The sequence below is a fragment of the Falco rusticolus genome, chromosome 2 (assembly GCF_015220075.1).
Source record: "Falco rusticolus isolate bFalRus1 chromosome 2, bFalRus1.pri, whole genome shotgun sequence".
NCBI classification, from domain to species: domain Eukaryota; kingdom Metazoa; phylum Chordata; class Aves; order Falconiformes; family Falconidae; genus Falco; species Falco rusticolus.
The window spans coordinates 98,255,204-98,267,975 of record NC_051188.1 but is presented as its reverse complement, the minus strand read 5'-3'; the positions used below and the strand labels follow the sequence as shown (position 1 = coordinate 98,267,975).

Genomic DNA, 12,772 nt, shown 5'->3' with positions numbered 1-12,772 from the left:
GATTATTCATCCTCCTGTACATGAAACTTCTGTCTAACCTGAGCCCATACTAGAAGTTAGCATGGATTCAGAATTTAAAACATTTCCACTTGACTTTAAATTCTGATAAAATAAAATCTTCCTGGTTTTTTTTAATATATTTTTTGTCTATATTGTTTATTTTTATTTTATATTTATTTTGTATTTGCTAAAGGGGGGAAATAAATTTAGAACATAAATTCATCTCTAAAAATCACTCAAGTTCTAAGCCTATTTACACATAGTAAAATGTGTGTCATGTTCAAGAATCACATTTTCACCACCTCCTGTCATTCACCTCTATCCTTGTCTTAACTTTTCAGACTCATAGTGTCAAGAAGGTTAATGCTGTTACATGAATTTGTGATGGACCATTTCACACACATTCACTAGGGCAAACATATATGGCTGGCTGGTAAACAATTTACTCCACAGAGAACAAGTTCTTCTTGGCAGAAAAGAGACCTCTGCCAAATTAATACATTAAATGATGAGAAGTTAGCTGCAAAAAGAGGAGAAAAATCCTGGAACCTCACTATCTGTTTTTAAGCACTAAATTAATATCTCTAGATGCTCAAATATTAGGCACAGTGCCACTGAAGAGCGTGGTATAAAGCAATATAAAAACAGTGCCGATGAGATCTTAGTCATGTTTGTAATCTTTTAAATATACAGCTCACAGCAAGTGAAGAAAAATGGCTCTTAAAAGTGCTGATGTATGCAATATGTCCATTAAGAGAAGCCTCTTTATTAAGGACATGAAAGAAAGGCTAGTACTGTGCATACTCTGAGGAAAAACTGATTTCCTGGCTGCTTTATTTCTCACCAAAGATCTACTATTTTAAAGGACAATATTTTGGGCTGTGCAGAGGTACATCAATTTAAAAAAATAAAAGTGTTCCGAGAAAAGATTTGTAACTATGGAAAATAACTTAGATGTGAAATAATGGTACAGCAGCCCCTTCAAAGACTCTTTGGCAGCTATTACATTAACATATTTGAGTGATGTTTATGAGTAGGATGAAGATACATGTGAAGATACATTTACTCTAATCCCTAGCCCCTCCATGTACCAGTGACAGAACCATCAGAACCCACACACTTTGTTAAGCCTGCCTTTATATAATCCCAGGTATATTTCTCCATATTCTGTATGACTTCTCTGCAAGACTAATTTCTCTGAGGAACTGCAGGTTAATAGTAAATTTTGCCATACTAAGGGAAAAAAACCCAAAACAAACAAAACCAACAAACTAAAAAAACCCCAAAAATCACCAAAAACCCCCAATGTATTTGAAATGAAACAGAAAGGATGATTTATTATGATTCTTGGGAAAATGGGATAAACCCAACCAAACAAATAATCCTAAATAGAAATATATTCAGTGATGATCCACTGGATATGGTTTCCTTTAAAAAGCAATAGTGATATTTTAATAAATGCTTTATTTGGACAAAAAAATATTTTAAAAGATTATTCAGAAGAAAACAGACTCAATTTCAAAGAGTACAATCTAGGTCCCTATCGAATGATGATGATACTAAGCATCATATTTTTACCTTGATCCATATAGTGAACTTACTTCTAATGTATTGCACCCCCTCAGACTAAACAAAACTGTCATGTCCAAAAGCATCACCTCCTCTTGTAAGTCTGCCTTGACTTGTATCCCACTAATTATAAGCTCCCCAGAATCCAGTATTTGAACTGCCACTCCTCTTACTACTCTATTCTCTATGCTCTAGCATGTCCACTGTCCCTATGTGTCATCACTGCATTCCTATCATTATCTTACATTCTCATATTACTTCTTTAGCGAGCGCCCTGTATTTGTTTTGAGACTACCAAAACTGCAACTGACTTCTTACCACATCGCACTCACTCTTCTCTGTTACTCTTTTGTATGAAAGTTAATCATCTTAACCTTCTATTTCTTCTTCTGAAACAGGTAATCTGTCTATGACTCATTGCCTGTTTACAGTCTCTGACTAGGATGGGCATCTTGAGGTGATGAAAAGTAAGAGAAGGAAAACACCATGCAAAGGTAGGAATGATGAATAAGAGGAGGAGAGACTGGGTCATTTAAGAAGCATCCTCATCTTGCACAGAAGAACAGGTAAGAACTGGAATATGGAATCTCCTCAGACGCAATTATGTGCAGCGCTTAGCTTTCATGTATTCTGAGGGAGAAGTGGTGCCACAAATGCTATCATTGCTGTTAAGAAACCCATGAATTTTCTTCAAAAATGGAACTGGACCGTTTCTCCATCATCCTTATTGATGCCTTTGGCTCCAGTCAGTATCTTCACCAACTTAATGTATTCTGGTTGCTTTTGAATAAACCAGCTCTAACTGCTTTCAGAAAGCAGTGAAATACCAAGCCTAACCAAATGGCCACCCTCCAGGGGCCACAGAAAGATGATTCTGCAAAGCGTTATGGTCCAGTGTTCATTTACTCATATACAAAATGAAAGATTTATTTAGCTTCCAATTCTTATCTAGCTAATAACTAACAGAATTCAACACACTACCACTATTACAATCACTCCCATCTCCTGTCCTTTCTACAGCTTTGCTAATATAACTTCTACATTACTAATATAATTTCTATTTCCAGAACAAGAAATACTTCACAAAAAGGCACTCAAATTAAGCATAACAGAACTGCTAATGCAAATCACCAAAGAGATAATGGGGTTTTTGCTTTAGCTATTGAAGCCATCATCATCATATTGACTAGTATTACACCTTTAAATAAGTCACAAATGGAAGAAAGCACTTCACAGGATCTGGGATGCTAAGACAAATTACGTTACAGGAAAAGAAAAAAAGAGAGACAAACAGAAAAAGAAAAACAGCAACCAACTCGCAGGAAAGGCAGAATTGAAGAAAATGAAAGATCCTAACTACATGTTTTAATTTCACTTTTCTGAAGCCAAAACTCTTAGACAAGACAGATTTGGGCAGGAGGACACTTCACTGTAACATCTTATGTTCAAAGCAAACAGGGCAAGGAAAATACAGACTGGCAATTCTGAGGAGAAATATATATTTAATACACTGTAGTGCAAATGAGGATGGGCCAGCTAGCTATTCTAGAGGGGAACTACATTTGCTTGTGCTTGCGTGCTACTCCATGACCCTATCAACTCAATGCAAGATAACGGTACATGCTAACTGCACCATTAACCCACTGCATTTCAGTAATATCTCACCTCTGTACCAGATCAGGGCAGACAAATCAATATTGCATGCCTTTCACAGTCCAGTAGTATAAAAGTCTTACTGGTCCTTCTAATTTACTCTGTTCTTTAAATATTTCTGCCAGCTGACCTGCATTATCAAATTCCTAAGGCACTGTATCTGAAACATATGTAAAGATGACATCAAAGCAATATACACACTAAGCATTTACCTTCAAAAACCATAATCCACAGTTCAGCTACAAGATCTTAAGACATAAAAAAAGTCAGATTAAACGAAGTCATGTATTTTCTTAATAACTATTAACCTGTTTAGATTGAAGCAGTAAGTCCACCTATCCTGTACTATAATTTGTGCACCTACACTAACACAAAGTATTATCACAATGAGCATGAAATTAATATGCTGGCTCTTCCCTAAGGAGATCTCCTTCAGCTCCGTGATTAATTTCCAGTTATGCCAACTGCTGTTATTTAATCTGTCAAAACCAGTGGATCTACATCATCTGTCCCCCAATTCACCACCTGCACATTGGAAACTAGACACACTGAACATTTCTAATGCAGGCAGCAGACCTACTGCTGGCTGTGTTAATACAAATTCACAGCCTCGGGCACCACAGCTCATCTGTCCAGCTGTGCATAATTTGCAGGAAGTTCTACTTCCCTTTACGCCATTGTGTACTGAGAACTTATCTTTGCTTTCATGTAGATAATATAAAATGCAGTAGGCAGGCATTATAATAATTGTATTAGTGACAGAGATACATTTGGCTTGGGAGACTTCAGCCAACAAATCAGTGACTATGTACCTGACTGAGAAGCAACACTGATTGATGAAGGTTGTCCTGAACTACTGCACTGAACCATCTGCTCTAAAGTTTGGGTGAAGGGTACATCACATACAGCGATAACTCACTAGCTTCTTCCTCTGGTTGTTGCTAGAATCTTTTTTTATTTGCCTGACATATCCCATGAAATCCAGATACAGTCCTATTACTTTACAAACTTCAGAGAGAGTTTTGGTAATGGCAGCTGTACCAAAGATTCACATTGGTTTCACCTCTTCTTTCATAATTCCGCTGGAATCCAGGAGAGAATTTTTGCCCTCTTTTGTCACAATCATCTATAAAATAATACTGAAATCTCTCATCCCAAACTAGGACAACCGAACATTCAGGGAGATAACGTAGCAGTACTACAGAGCTAGTTTGGAGGTAAGGCAAAAACTGTCTCTTCAGCACAACCACAGCTAACAAGATGGCTGGATGGAAAGGTGTACAAACTGTGTGTACTCCATCAGTCTGGTTACTAACATGCACCCAGCTTCTGTTGAAAAACAAATCCAAGAAACTTCAGGAAGAAATCAAGAGATTTCTATACAACCATTTGTCTTTATAAACAGAGTCACCAACAGAACGTGAATTGAGACAGTATATGCTCCTATATATTCAAGGATACTTTTCTAGTACACATAAACATCCACACCTATAACAAGCTCTTCAAGGAAGGGATGGAGATGCATCATTTTTCAGAACCTACTGCTTCCTTTTTTACTTTTCCAACAAAGGTTTGAAGACAATTTCCTTAGCAGAACTTAACATGAAGTTGGGAGAAAACTTTTAAGCTGTATGATGTTGCCAGTTCTATGCAAATATCCCATATAATTCTATCCAAACAGTACTTACTCATAGGACCTGACCAAAAGCCTTTGGAAATTAAGAGAATTTTTGTACTGAATCCAACAAGAACTGATCCCATGACACTAAGCTGTCAATGGTTTGTTAATGCCAGTCCTGTTACACAAGTCTTTTAATATTAATGGTTTATGCTACATCCAATAAGAAAATGAGTAAAAATTTCTTGTATGTTAGGCAGCACACAGCCATAACTTACATGGTCCCATATGAAAAATACACTAATTTTGTTTATTTGAAAAGACAGATCTGAAAATCATACACAGAAGGTCAGAAAAGGTTGAATCATATCTCAGAGCACAAATATATTCCCTATATCATTTTCAGATCATTTGTTCTGTATATGCCCAAGTGTTTGAAAGAGATATTTAATGGATAAGTGATATAGACTGGTGGACTAAAATAAGTAAAGTAATAGAAAGGAAGAAAAGTTTTAATTTTTAGATATGTTGACTAATTTCCTGCTCTTTTTAATGGCAGAATTCTGTAGTGTCTGCAAACAACTTTAACAAAATAAAAACTGACTGGTACATCTAGCTTAAGATTTATGAAAACCTTAAAAATTAAGTCTAAAATTAGGACCATAAAAGTCAATCTGTACGGAAGATATAGAAATAAACACCAAGAATTTGGTTCCATTCCAAATTTTTTATTTCAAAATGAGGCTTTGCCCTTGATTTATTACATTTGGATGGATAGGAAGTAAGGCTTGTGCATCTCAAAAGTCAAAAGTATCACAAATAAAGTAATATTTGTTTGTTGGAATATAAAAAAATAGGTATTTGGAGCTGATTACTGCATTCTGTTTTGGAATAAAAAGACCCACCAAACAGAAGAGCTACTGAAGTTCGTCCACTTACTTTCCACCAGATTTCAAAAGCATAAAAGAAATCCTGTTACAGAAAAGGTAACTCTTTGAGCCCTGTCCATAGTACTTCTAAACAGGTTTTCTGAAAGAGGACTTGTTGCCATTAAACTGACTATTTTTTCACTAAGGGTCCAAACTGACTTTAAAACATAGAGAAGCTTGACCATTCTACCTAGAGATGTCTGGAAACAGTATCACAGGATCACCACATGATGGCTCTGATCAGCATGGCCAGCCAGCCCTACTCAGAAGGAGAATTGACAGCCACGCCACAAAGCACAGTCTCAAGAGTTTGAAAATCTGTTTCTTCTTGGTCTGTACTGGGCCTGTAACTTACCTAGACACTACAGCAATAGGTGTTTTCAAAATAATCAAGCAGTTAGAGCACTTCAAGCAAGACTTCGGGACAGAAATCCTATTCATGATTGTCCTCTTCCATTCCTGGCTGTGCTAGACCTCTCTCCTAAATGTCAGTAACTGCCTCCACTTGGAGGACAAAGGAAAGGTCTTACCTCTAGACTCATTTGCACTGAGCAGCAGCAGGCTATATATTTTTGTCTACTGCATTCAATAGATGCAAATCTGAAAGATGCTGTTAGATGGAAGTTTGCTACTATCAAATCATGCCACTACTATCTCATCTATTTGTCTATTATGGTGAAATACCAAACTGGTTTTAGTCTCAATGAGTTGTGTAACTAAATCTCAAAATTACCTTTTTATTTATTTAAAAATAAATTAATATACAAGTAAATAAAAATCAGCTAATTCATTCTGTATATGAAATCATAACATCCACTGCAGAATTAGCTGTAATTGACTGCTGGCTACTCTAGGAAGAAAACCAAACATTTTATTCTACAAATCTCTTATAGTTACATTATTATTAAAATACCACATTCCGTCTAATACAAAACTCAGTCTGTGCAATATTTTAAAATAGTCCCTCTATAAGCAATGAAAAAGAATAATTTTAAAGGAAGTTATTTGAATAATTACATTTATGACGGCTATGTACTCCTCCAGTTTTCAAAGTGAATTGAATCAGTCCACTGTGATAGTATCAAATATTTTTTTCTAGTAAGAGTGCCATTCATTTTTGAAGCTTACCTCTCTTGAAAGGCTCAGCCTCCCCTCAAGTTGCAAATCTCACTGAGCACATAAATAACAGAGGAAAGACAAGCATGGAAAATCCTAACTCTCTACTGAAGCTAGTCAGTGGCATACACGTACCGAAATATGTCCTATGACACTGAGTGGTGTGTGGGCTCAGCACAGAAGACAGCCGAAAGAAAGAATCATACATTGTGACATCAGTGACTACAATTTATTTTTAGATTATTACAGTACAAATCTGAGCATTCGTAGCTAGGAATCGTTCCAGCATGTGGTCATGCATTCAGTTTGAATTAGCTATGACACTGGTAAAGCCCACTGCAGATCTCACAGGAAAAGCCAGTGTTCTACAAGGGCTGCTTCTATTCAGATCCTTACGCGAGCTACGCATGCAGGCCATAAAGTAACCCTGTTTCATATACAGCTTATTCATCCCATTAGTTTACATGAGTTAAAGAGGGATGAATTTGCTTGTAACATCTTCAGAAAAAAATTCCTACCTTTTAAATTAAACTGCTGCAAACTGTCTATAAATAATATTTTTCAATTTTCTCTTCTCTATCTTTAGATCTATTTTTAAGTTGTGAAAAGTCGATTAGCATTATGTCCTATCTCATTGCAAATAATCTTCCAAGAGTATTGTTAATAAAACTTGGTTTTCCTCCACTAGACAGCAACGTGTTTTTTTTTAATTCGGTCGGGGGTTTTTTATTGATGCTTTTTTTTCTCTTTTTTCTTTCAAATCCAATCTGAGGACTACTAAAACAAACACAATGGGAAGTTGAGAACTATTAAAAGGTGACAGAGTTGAGTACATAACCTTGTCAGGTGTGAGGATCGAAATGGCTCACAGCATAAATGCTTTACAAACATTGCCTGGGAGCATGAGTTGAACAGTGACAGAGGATAGCTGCAGTTGGACATGAGAGACTTATATTGATTTGTGCAGCTCGTGTTTGTTTTGGTTTTAATAGATTTTAAAAAAAAAATTAAAGACTCATATCCTTGTAATTCAGTGCACATAACTAACCAATCTTATTCATGCAGAAGAGATCTTGAATCTCGATGACAAGTCTTCAAGTGACAGAATGACTAAATTATATGCTGGTTATATAGTATGATGCTTATTCCTGTCCTACCCAGGTGGAGCTGTTCTTTACACTATGTGATTCAGCCATCAAATAGCAGCATGCGTGTTTGAAAGGCCAAGAGGAGGCTGTATTGAGAACCTGTCAAAAACAAATGTGCAAACCTCTATGCAGCAGTCAGTAAATGTTCCTTGAATCACTCTTTTCTTAAGAAAAAGCAAAACAAGTCCTTTTTTCTATATGATATCTTTAATACAGAGCTTCAGTTAAACAGTTTTTCTTTCTGCCTCTTGCCTTCATCTCTACATGACAGGTCTTCAGCTGAAGGATGCCTATTAAGATTGACATTTTTATCAAATGTAAAAATTGTCAGGTGAATGATCTGCCCAAGAACATAGGATCAGCTACAAAGATAAAATATTTGTAAGAAGAAAAAAAATATATAGGCTAGCATGGCATCTCCACTAAAACCCACTGTTTTTTTCACTTGTCCTGATATAATCCAGTTGGACTGTTTCATTCATGCTCTTGAGACTTGATTTTGTTTGCTTGCATTGTGATGCCTTTAAAAGAAATGAGAAATCACTGACCTCTGCACTTTCCTGATCAAGAAAAAACATTGGGAATTTTTGAATTTACAGTCTACATGTTTGTGATACTTCACTGCATTTTAAAACAATTCTAGGGAGAAATGCAGAATGAAGAAAATACATTTTCTTGTGTTCATAAATGCTTTCCAGTAGACACCAAACTTAAAGGCTGTTAAATTAAGTGGGGGCGAAAAAAAAGAAAAAAAGAGATTTAAAGTAGTCTTGAATTAAATCCTCTTGAGGACCAAGGCATTTTGGATGCCAAACTACATTTCAGTTTTAGTATCTGGTACAACTTAATAAGTTGTACTTGCACACAGCATACCAACAATAATTGCATCTATATGATATACAGGCATATCAATAGGGAAAAGAGAGAGCAGTAACAGCTGTATTTATACACAAAGGGATAGTAATTTCAAGATGATAAAAATGAGTAGGTAAAAATTAAATTTGATTTTATATTATTCTTAGGAAAACACATGCCATCATAGATCTTTTTGTTCTGAGTTACCAGAAACTGCATGACATGCTTTCATATTGCCAGTCTCTAATGATTCATTGGGATATGATTCATAAGACAATGCATGCAACCTCTACTCAGTAGTATAAGCAAATAATATTTGAAATGTCCTGCCTTAATGCATATTTATGTGGGTGCAATGTATATAGAAGCTTACATAGGTGATATTAATAGAATATCAAATACCTATTTTGTAAGTAAAATGAAAATAAAATGCTTAGTTCATTTGACATACGAAATAGCTCACTGTAACAAAGCAAAGTTGTGTACTTACCTAGGAATTAAAGTTAGTGGAAATAACTTATTTTCTTAGAGTGACAGAAAATAGTTTAATTATTTAGTGCTAACAGAGGATTTTAAAATCTAATAATTAATAAACTTATTTTTTGTCCCATGGGATGTGGACTATTACCCTTCAGTTTACGAGATATCTAAATTAGCAGTTATGTTTTTGGAGGAGAAAAATATCAGAGATTTCAGTTTTGGTGTAATGGCTTGTAAATTCATCCAATTATGCTTTGCTTTCTGATCACCTGCTTCTAAACATATGCATATAAGCCCTTAACATTATCAATTATTTAGAAATAAAAACCAGTCTGGAGTTTTACAGGCGTTTGCTTTCAACACCGATCAAATATGGCTAAAAAGCCCTTTTTTCTTTTCTCTCTCTTTTTTTTTTTCTTTTTTTTTTTTCTTTTTTTTTTTTCTCCTGGTGGTTTGTTTTTAACTGCAAAACAGCTAAACTTGCATATGCCTTCCTGCCACCCTTGTGACAAGCAGCACCTCCACAAAGCCGACAGATGCCAAAAGCTGCACACAGGCACCTTGCACCACCGTTTCAATGGCTCTCATCCCCCCCTGCTCGCTGCATCACCGAGGCCACCACCGGCAGCCCCACCGGCCCAGCCACGCGCTCAGGTGCTCCCCCGCATCGCACCCTGCCTCCGGCGGGGCTCTGCGCCCCTACCTCCAATGCCGCCAGTCTTCCCACCTCCCCGCTCTCACCCGCACCCCAACCCGGACACCCACGTCAGCTCCCCTTGGAGCCCCGCTCTGGCCCGCCGGATCCCGCAGCTCCCTGCCGGCGGAGCCCCGCACGGCCGGCGGGCGCGGGACGGCCCCGCGGCGGGGCGCGCGGCGCTGCGGCGCGTCTGGGAGGGCCCGCACCGCCACCTGGCGGCCGCGCCCCGCCACTGCCCGCCCGCGCCCCCCGCGAACTTCGCTCCCCCCGCGCCGGGCGCCTAAACCGGCCAAGTTTCCCGGCCGCGCCGCCATCTATTCTTAGCCCCGCTCAAGGCACGACGGCGGGACGCCCGCCCCGACGCGCTCCCCCTCCCCCGAACCCCTCCGCAGCGGCTGCGCGGGGGCGCGCCCTGTCCGCCCCGACCCTGTGCGCCCGCGGAACCGTGTGTGGGGGCGGGCGGGCTGAACGGCGGCTGCCGGCGCCCCCGCTCCCCCCCCCCCCCCCCCCCCCCCCGTCTGACGAGCGTCCATCACGGCCGCTGCAGCGGGGCCGGCCCCGCTCCCCGGGGCAGCCGGGGGCTGGCAGCGGCCTTTCCCCCGGGAAAGGGGCAAAGCCACGGAGGCGCCTTACGCCGCCCGCCCCCGCCGCGGCTTTGCAGAGAAGCCAATTTACTGTCGACCTGGGAGGGGGGGCGGGGGACGGTGGCGCTGCGTGTCTTGTCTTTTTTTCCTTTCTTTTCTTACCCCCCCACCGCCACCGCTCCGCGCACGCTGGCTCTCCCCAGTGCCAGTCCCCGCTCCATCACGTGCGGAAACCCATGCCCATCACAAAAGCAGGCATTTTACCCGAGCCCAGAAAGGAAAGAAAGAAAGGAAAATAAGAAAAAAGAAGAGGGTTGGGAAAAAGGAGGGGGGGAGGGGGGAAAAGAAGGAAACCCCACCACGGAATAGCTAAAACCAAAGCGGGTGAACCGCTTAATTCAAGAAGAGCCAAGATTTCCTCTGAACAGCCGCCTCCCTTGTTCTGCCCCCAGCCCCCGTCCCCTTTGGCTTTTCTGTGGTTGTGGTGGTGGCGAGGGAAGCGGTTAACCAAAAACCTTCGTGTTGGGTTTGTGTTTCCCTGAAAACCACAGGCGCACACAGAGCATGAGGTACCGCTCCTGCCCCTCTCCGCGCTTGCAGAAAACTGTAGCTTCGCTCTTTCTCTGCCTGTACTGCAGATATTTTTCCCTCCTCTCCTCCACACTCTTCTGTTTATTTGGCTGTAAGGCAGAGCTACTTTGTAAACATCTCACACAGAGCCCCAGAGCCTTTCCAAATAGCTGATTGCAGCAAAATGCCTCCAAACAAATTATGGTGCAAGAGGGATATCGGGGACGAGACCGAAGCGGATAAAAAAATAAACAAATTTGCATATATATGCATATGTGACAAGGAGATCGCGTATGATGGTGGAGATGGCAGAAAGAAAGTATCGCTTTATCATGATGGGAAAAGTAAAAGCACAGACGACTGCAGCAAACTGCTCGCCCTTTGCCACAGTACCAACTGCAACACCTCTCCCTTTCTCCCCCACCCTCGCCGGGAAAAAAAAAAAAAAAAAAAAAAGGGGGGGGGGGGAAGCAAGAGAAAAAAATGAAAATGAACACTCAAACGGCAAATCCAGTACTCCTACCTTAACACTGGAATAGCTGCAGAGGCATTGGGGTCTTTTTTTACACAGCCAGATTCTTTCAGGAAATCCTCTCGGGCTATCATGCAGCCGGGATTATTCACACACGGTTCCTGCTCTCCTTTTTGGAATCCAACGCGATTCGCTTCTCCAAAGGAATGCAAAGACCACGAAGGGGGAGGGGGGGGGGGGATCAAAAATAACAACAAGAAAGACAACAATACTGGATTTGAAGGAAACTCGTGTTCTCGGTTGTAAGCGAGCTACATTCAAACAGAAAATTCATTGCAATCGGTGCGAGAGGGAGAGTTGGGTCTGCGAGTAGGAGCTGTGATTGCCTATGCAGAGAGCCCGAGCCGGGGAGAGACTGATCTGCAAGGCAAGGCGAGCTGGGAGAGAGAGGGAGAGGGGGGGAAGCGAGCTCGAGAGAGGGGGGAGAGAGGTCCAGGCTGTACCAGGCGCTCTCCTCCTGCTATTGGACCAAACTGAATGAAATTTACAAAGCCGGCAGCCAATCGCTCTCCGCAGTCGGCCCCATCACTACAGAAACCGTATCTCCATCCACAGCCTCTTGCGAGGAGCGGCGCATCCCGGCGCGCGGCGGCGGCGGGGCCCGGCCGGGGCCTGGGGGGCCGAACAGGTGGGCATGGCGCGCGGGGAGCGGCCGCGCCCCGGCCCCGGCCCCGGCCCCGGCCCCGGCCCCGGCCCGTGCGTGCGGCGGGGGAGCCGCGCCGTTCGGACAGCCGGTGTCCCCGCTCCGTGCACGCACGGCAAGTGCAGTCTTTGTTAACCCTTTGAAGCCGCAGTTCCTACAGTGCCAGCCTGTTGTTACCATATTCGCCCATATGCATTTACATGGAGCTAACAGTATAACTGCATACCAGCCACTGAGGCATTTTGTTCTTGTTCCCCTTTCTCCCATACAAAAATAGCAAAGCAGACATTTGCCCAGTGCCCAATGGTTTTAAACATATTTTTTTTCCCATAAGCAGACCAGTTATTTAATGTCCATGTTTTAGTTAGCTATCCGCTC

At 41.1% G+C, this 12,772-nt stretch overlaps 1 protein-coding gene across 2 annotated transcripts in view; it reads right to left on the bottom strand.

Moving 5' to 3' along the window:
- The window catches only part of NLGN4X (neuroligin 4 X-linked), a 192,123-nt gene extending 179,980 nt beyond the window's left edge, over positions 1-12,143 (bottom strand). For both annotated transcript variants that reach the window (XR_005102801.1, XM_037378386.1), the window contains exon 1: positions 11,743-12,143. The gene's annotated coding sequence lies outside the window, so the exon portion shown is untranslated. The remainder of the gene's footprint in view (positions 1-11,742) is intronic.
- Positions 12,144-12,772: the final 629 nt, after the last annotated feature.